The following is an 8,319-nucleotide window of genomic DNA, read 5'->3' as shown; positions in this document are numbered from 1 at the left end:
CTTGCCACCAAAATCCCAAGTGCATTCTCAATTACCCGCCACGCTGTTGAGTGACGGTGGTTGTAGGTCTGCTTATCCCTGGTCAAGTTTGTCCCTGTGTAGCAAAACAGAAAGTATTAATGAATAGGCAGTCACTGCATGCCAATGTAGCTATGATGTAGGACATTTTTCTTACAGTATGCAGACACTATGAAGGGTCTGTACGATTTAATGTGTGTATATAGGCATTTTACAGATCTATATATAGGTAAATGTACACAGAGACACATACAGTGAATATAAAAAGTTTACACTCCTCTGTTAAAATGCCAGGTTCTTGTGATGTAAAATAATGAGAGATAAATCATGTCAGAACTTTTTCTGCCTTTATTGTGTGGTATATCTAATGCTTTGGAAATTCTCTGTACCCTTCTCCTGACTGATATCTTTCAACAATGAGATGTCTCATTATTTTACATCACAAGAACCTGGCATTTCAGCAGGGGTGTGTAGACCTTCTATTTCCACAGTACACACACACACACACACACACACGAAGTACAGTACTACTACATGAAATCGCTTTTGTCTGTGACATACCTGGAAAGGGACGCATGAGGTTGTTGTGCAGGGGGAATGCAGCATCACCAACAATCACGTATGGGAGTGGTACTCCTGTTCCTGGTGGGGGAAGGTTCAGTTTTTGTTCAAGAAGCATAGAACCAAATCAACTCTCCCTGAAGATACCCCCGTCACTTTCCCGTCCATAACCCCCGACATCCACCATGGTAAAGCGATATCTAGCATCGCAGGTAGCCATCAGAACAATGGAGTGTGCGCCCTTGTAGTTGAAGTAGTCGCTCCCGGCGTGCGGTGGTGCCTTTATGTTGACATGCTTTCTGTCTACGCTGCCAACACAGTTTGGAAAGTTCCATAGTCGCCAAAAATCAGCTGCAATAGCATCCCATTGGGCGGCTGAAGGGCAGGGAAGGAACTCTGGCTGTAGTGCTTCCCACAACGCTTTACAGACCTCCGAAATTATGGAAGACACTGTGCTTGACGACAGTTTGTAGCTAGCTGCTACGGCCTGCTGGCTTCAACCTGAAGCTAAAATCCAAAGGGTGACTGCCAGTCTGTCTGATGTCCACGGGATACTGTGCGTAGACTGATGTACGATCAATGGCTGTACACGACGAACCAAATCGTCGAATCTAACTGCCGACATCCGAAAATATCTGAAATGCATTTCCTTGTCAATGTCTCTCAGTGGCCGAACCAGCACAGAAAATTCTCCCTCTGTCTGCCTCAACCTGTTCAACGGTCGTACATGCCTCTTCTCCGACGCCTTCTCTCATTTCTGCGTTTTAGTAATTTCAGTAGAAGTAGCTGCTGTTCAACATTGATCAGCTCCAACATAATCCACTCAGTTTCAGTCGCCATTGCTTGCAACAACACGAGTGGCTACTCACAACAGCGAAGTCAGTCAACACAGTGCGATCCCACTGTGTATAAGTACATGTGTATATAAACCCCACCGCCACCTACCGTTGGAGGTGTAACTGCAGAACGACACAGACACTTACACACAAGTCTAAATGCCTGGCTACGTGCTAGCCTACGGCGTAGCTACGTACATAGCCCCTACGCAGGAGTATAAATCCGCCTTTAGGCTCAGTGAATGAATTTGAGTGTGAAAGGTGAATGCAGATGTAGTGTAAAAGCACTGAGTGGTCAAAAAGACTAGAAAGGCACTATATGGAGCATTTGTTATTATGGTTGAAGATCCGCTTTTAGCTGTACGATGCAGCAAACCTTCTGATGGATTGAGAGAATAGTAAGTGACCCCCTCAGCCTGTCAACAGCAGTCATCTTTCGGCTTAAGATGAAAGAGTAATTGTTGGATGTAGAAAGTGGTGTGTCTGATTATTGTAAAATACTTTTGTCTACAGCCTATGTGGTGAAAATGTAGGTCTTAGATGTTGCAAAGAGCAAACGCCAGCAAACGCAGTTAGTGAATCGGGGCGGATTTATGTGTGAAGCAGACATGTGAGTGTGTGACTGCTAAAAGTCGGATATCTGATGGCTTAACAAAGTGTAATTTCGGATGTAGAAACAAAACATGTTTTTATCTCATCCTATAGGCCTACTATAGTATCCTACGTGATACGTTCTGTTATCTCTATATACAGACAAAATGGTTGCGTATCGCAGCAAATGAGGTTTAATTTCAATCTTCAGGTCATTACATGTAAATTATATCATTTGTAACACATCTTGTGTGGATTCTGAAAACAGATGGTGTTTATTTAAATATATCCTTTATATCCCGACTAGTCCGCAGTTCAGAGGCAGTGCTTTTTACATCGGTTATAAAAAAGGCTGTTATGAGTTTTAATAGATAAGATCTGTTTCTTATAAATGTTGATAGATAAAATTCTATTTCAGCAAAATAGTAGGTCTATGTAGGCGTATATTTATGATTTATTAGACTAAATCTAAACGGGTGGTCTCTCTTCCTGATCCTGTCCAGAGATGCTTTGACATGATTGGTTCTGAAACAACAAAAAGGTTGTAAATAAGATACTGTAGGTGTGTAAAAAGGGTTGTGTTTTGACTATAATAAGGTTGAAGATATCCCCACAAAGCACCACTTTTATAGTCAGAAACTCTGTTGCTGTTTGCTGCTGTGTCTCACTTCAACTCCAATCCAAGATGTCTCTTGTTGCTGGTAGGTACACTCAAATTAACTATATTGGTGTATTGCTTGTATCTTTTTAATATAAAAAGTTTTTCTTCAAATAGCTCTGAATTGCATCGATGTCTCAAACCGTGATGATGCGGCAGGCAGGAGACAGCGGATAGCTCATTTCTTAAGGTAAAAAGGGGGGGCGTATTTGTGTTAACTAGTGATGTGTTTTAATACCTGCCCAGAGATTTGTAAACTCAAACTATTTAATGTATTCTAGATGAACATCACTTATTTGACGGAGAACGACCGGCGCACGATGGTATGTTATGTTTTAAATTTGACGTAGTTAATATTCTCTTTCTCAGTTTGCAATAAATATAATTATGTGTAAATTGTGTGTTTTTTTTAGCCATTAACTGTCTCCTATGCCCTGTTTGTTGATCAAAGAAGACCCCGCTGTGACACAAAATGGGTGCAGAAATGATTCCCCGAGGGGCAACAGGTCTTCCCGAGTCTGAAGGTATGCTACATATATGCACATTTATTTTTATCACATATAGAGAAACTGTATGCGTATTAAATCATATCATTTGTTTTATTCATATGTTTACTGTTTTTACTTGTATCCCTCCACAGCAATAGAGCCAGACTATGCTGAATTGGAAATCATTGTCATAGAGGACATACAGGAGAGAGGTATGTATCTACAGTTTACTTTAGAGTTTAAGAATAGGAGTGTATAAATAATTAATTTTTTTTGTTTTGTTTTTTTCCTGTGATCAAAAAGAAAACAGCGCTCCCTCGTCACCATCGATCCCTGCTCAGGTCTATCCGGACACCCTCCAACTTTATCGCCTGGCTCAAATTGTTGCTGTTGGTCTGCTAGAATCATCTGTTAACGGATTGTTAACGGTTTGGACTGACGCACAGGATGTGAATTGGAGGGAAGACGAGCAATTGGTTGAAACGGCTACCGCCAGTGTTTCTCAACCTTTGGATTCCCTTGCTTTATCATTTAAATTGCACGCGTGGACCGAAGATGAACTCCAATCATGGCATGCACGCGGTTTTCCTGATGAACAGATGACAACTCATAGTAAGCCTTCTAACATATCTGTAACTGCCAAACAGCCAATTCATCAACCCATGGTAACATTGCAGGAGTGTATCAGCGACTGGTTACTCTGTAAAGCCAATTTGCACACTAGCCGGGTGACAAAATCTCTAATTCTACTCAGATAGCGTTTTTAATGTTAAAAACCCATCAGCAAATTAGAAATGAGAGTATGCGACTTAGGAAGGAGACTTTAGAGTTAAAAGCTAAAATAGATTATCTCTTAAAATTCAAAAGACTAACAAATTATACTGTGTCAGATTTCCCCCCCCCATTCTGTTTAGTAGCGTCTTTAATCATGAGTCGGAAACGCCTGTGCAAATCATTATCAAAAACGAGTCTCCCCAGTAACAAGCAACGAGTTGGAGGTGATGATCGAATTTTGCTAGTACTTCAGATGTAATTGAGAAAGATGGAATTTAACCATAAGGCCATCCACTCAGATTTAGAAGATGTAGAAAAAGAGCTCTGGGATGCATCGGTGGCATACGATCAGTCTCTGTCCGATTTGGAAACTGTTTTGATGATGACGACTATGATGTGGAAATGACAGCGGCTGAAACTCTTCATCATTTGCACAACATTGGTGTTTTGAACGGGGACGTCTCAGATGATATTTAACCAGAGGACGCAGTTCCTTCTCCACACGTATACGTAGTCCCCCTGCGCAAACAGGTGAAGATCAACCTTCACAGGCATATGCATTTCGCACTTCACACACTGGGGGTAATTCTGTGTCTGAGAGACAAAATATTCAATTCGGCTCCAAAACAAATATACCTGATCAAAGCCAGCGTTACAGCAAAGAATTGTCTGAACTCATACAAAAGGCAGGGGCATGGCGGGGGTTTAATATTACAGAGAGAAAAAAAATTAACGGTGTGGAAATAAGAATATAAGCGCGAGTCATTGCATGCTCTAAAACATCAGTTAACAGAAGTTGTTGATTTTTCATCAAGAGCAGCTGCTCCTGACCGTCAGCTAAATGTGGTCTTGAGAAGACCATCCATGGCGAACGATACGTGTTGTGTTCTAAATGCTGCTGACTATAATGCATTGACATTTCTGAATGAAGTTGAACAAATTATGTAGAGTAATTCCAGAATGAGATCTGACCATGATTTGGATATTGTTGTTACAGTGGCCTTCAACAAGCGCGGGGGAGGAGGGTTGCGGCTCAAATTAGGGAATATCCCTAATGAAATAAATGATTACATTTGTCAAAAGAAAGCAGCATGCCTATATGTCCCTACAAACGCTGACAACAACCTTTGTTTTTCTTAATGCGTCTCCTGCTCTCTGTACCCTCACCTGTCTAAAGTACAACTTGGCCAGCATGCACAGCAACTCCAGACAGCGTTTAATGCAGACCATGAAGTTGCCCTGTCTGATGTGTCCAAATTTGAACGCTTTTTGGATGTTAAAATTATCGTGTTTCATCACAATCAAGGCACAAAGAAAGGATTTGTATCATATGCGAGAACAAAATCACCAGAAGACAGTATGGCTGTATCTGCACAACGATCACTTTTACCTGACAGAGAAAAAATTACATTTTTCGGGAGTTCTTATGTTTGTGATTTCTGCCACAAACAAAGATTGCCATAAATGTAAATATTTTTGCAACATGTGCTTTTCTGATGACATGTCATGTGCAGAGTACTACAGGCATTTGTTCAGACTGTGGCCGCATATACAGATCAGATTGTTTTAACAGACAAAACCGTGAGATTCAGAAAAGTACAAGGGCTTTACTTTATGTGATAAATATTGCACTGTGGACTGTGGTTTTCATTTTTCTGTAAAAACAGGCGGTGTAGGACACACATGCCGGAGGAGGAGTTGTGGTCATTGTGGGGGTGATTTAGCATCAGATGTTCAACATCAGTGTTTAAAGCCCCAGACTAAATGTGTTTTATGACTTTGAAACACAAACGCTTGACCCGTAAGCACGAGGCCATGTTCGTATGTGCCATTGATTTTGAGAACGAGCGCTGGTGTGCCTCAGGAGTAGACTGTGTTGACCTCTTTGTGAAAAAATACAGGCAACCAAAATATAAAAATTACACATTCATCACCCACAACGCATCAGGGTTTGACAACTACATTTTGCTTGATTATTTCACAAAACAGGGTATAACACCAAAGCTAATCATGAGGTAGCAAAGCTTTTGATGCTTGATGTTGCATTGAGACAGAGATGGATTCCTACTGCTTTCTCCCTATGCACTTGTCTAAAACACCTTCCGCTATGGGTTTTTCAGATTCACATTCAAAATAAATTTTTCCACATCTTTTCAACACTCCAGAGAATGTTAATTATGTTGGTTCATACTCTGATTTGCATTTTTACAGCTATAACAGTATGTCTGACTGTGAAAGAGCAAAACTCCTTGAATGGTATGACACAGTTTGCCATGAAACGTTTAATTTTCAGGCAGAGCTGAGGTCATATGGAATAAACGATGTCCTGCACAAAGCCTGCTTAGCATACCGCAAAGTATTCATCGGATGTACCAGTATGGATCCTTTTGATTACACTACCCTCGCTTCGTGCTGCATGTCTGTAGTCAAAACAATTCCTCCCTCCCAACACCCTGTCCTTAATGTATGACGGTGCGTACATGAACCCAGAGATGGGGACTTGAGTTAGAGACTCGGACTCGAGTGCGACTAAAGTCACACACACAGTGACTTCAGACTCGACTTGAGACTCGTCCTCAAAAGACTTCAGACTCGACGAGCGTCGTCTGTAATGCTGGCACAGACAGTTTGCCGTTTGTGTCAAAGGCAGACGACTGGACACCAGAGACTGGGCCCTATTTAGGAGATCTTACTGATGAGATTAATGGAGACACCGGTGGCGATGACTATATAGTGGAATTTGTCTCTGGTGGGCTGACAAAAATCAGACACTATAGTAAGAATCTGTCCTTTGGTTCCAAATCCCATTCAATACAATAGGATTTTCCCCACAGTATTTGAGCTTTGATTATAGCACCACCTATAAGCCGAATTGCACCAAGATTTTGAGGTGTCATCAGGGGCCCATGGGGAACAAATGTCCAAAATTTTGAATCAATTGTACTTGTGGTTATGGAGATATAAAATGAAAGTCAATGGGATTTTTTATGTCTTTGATCTGCAGTAACAGCGCCACCAAGTGGGCATATTTGGGTGAACTTTTGGTCTATGGAGTCAGGGGACCATTCTGAACAATTTCGGCTCAAGTTTCATGTCAATGCGGATTGAGGTTATAGAGGAACAATTATTTGTTAAATAGCGCCACTTAGGGGCCAGTAGCACCAAATTTTTGCACTTGAGGTACTTGCAGGGGTGTGGAGCTACCCTATGAGTTTCGCAGCTGTAGCACTTACCGTCCAGGCTGCAGTACCACTTTTAGCGGCGGAACAAACAAGAGGGCGCCGTGATACCCAGAGCTCTTTTACCAGAGAAGAGCTCAAACATCAGGAGAACACCACCAGTAGATTTAATTCCGACTTTTCTCATGTCAGTGGAAATTTTGGACACTTTGGTCAAGGCTTCACTTTCCGCTGTTCATGTGGTGAGACGACGGGGAGGACGCTCGACTTTGTTTGGTTTTCCATTGCGGAAAAGTTGTACATGTACCTGCTTCCAGGTACTTTTCCTATTACCTTCATTGAGGTTCTAAGCGAGCTGAGGCGATACTATACTGAGGTGAAAACACGGCAGACTGCTGATTTGTCAGAGAGAATCGTCACTATTCACTGCGTCATTGTGCGTTCCAGACGGAGTAACCATGAACAACTCCGCCATTTTTAAATAGTTTGGCCAGAGGAGACTCCTCCTCCTCCATCAAACGAGGAGGTGCAGACTTTCCATTGTTTAGTTGCCGACGAGAGGATCCAGCGAGAGCTTGATGGGGCAATGAGGTACGAAAAAGTGTATCAAGAAGTGTGCTGTCCACACACGGCTACAAAAGGACATTCCAGCAATGTAGGGAAAAGTAAAGAAAACTGAAAAGTGACTACAGAGCTGTAAAGGACACAGTGGTTCAAACCGAAAAAGCTGGAAGTGGTACGAACAGATGGACGGTATCTACGGCCATAGACTGGCGAGCAACGGGAGGGAGTGTGGACTTGACTCGGCCACCAGTTTGTTGGAGTCTCTGATGGAGGATGGTAAATGTTTAAGTTTAACATTAATTCTGTGGGCACACTCTGCTTGAGAGTTTTGTTTTCTGTAGGCTGGCTTTTGGAAAGCTAAAGCTCACTTATAACAGCGAGGACTACTAAGTCGTAAACTTGTGTCACCATGTCTTTTATGTAGCAGCTGTAATAATACATGTGAACAATTTAAAACACACAACCTTTGAATGACATGTGAGTTCAAATGTTAGCTACATTAGCATAACTTACTCTCTTGCGTTGGCTTTGAAAACCCGGGGTCGTCTCGTAGTCTGAACTCTGTAGTAATTCCCAAACTCTACGGTTGTTTTTCAGCAGCGTTTCATTTTGGTGCCTTCAGCTTCTCCTGAAACAACATTTGTCTTGCT

The sequence above is a fragment of the Micropterus dolomieu genome, linkage group LG07 (assembly GCF_021292245.1).
Source record: "Micropterus dolomieu isolate WLL.071019.BEF.003 ecotype Adirondacks linkage group LG07, ASM2129224v1, whole genome shotgun sequence".
Lineage (NCBI taxonomy): Eukaryota > Metazoa > Chordata > Actinopteri > Centrarchiformes > Centrarchidae > Micropterus > Micropterus dolomieu.
This window is presented reverse-complemented; position numbering follows the sequence as displayed.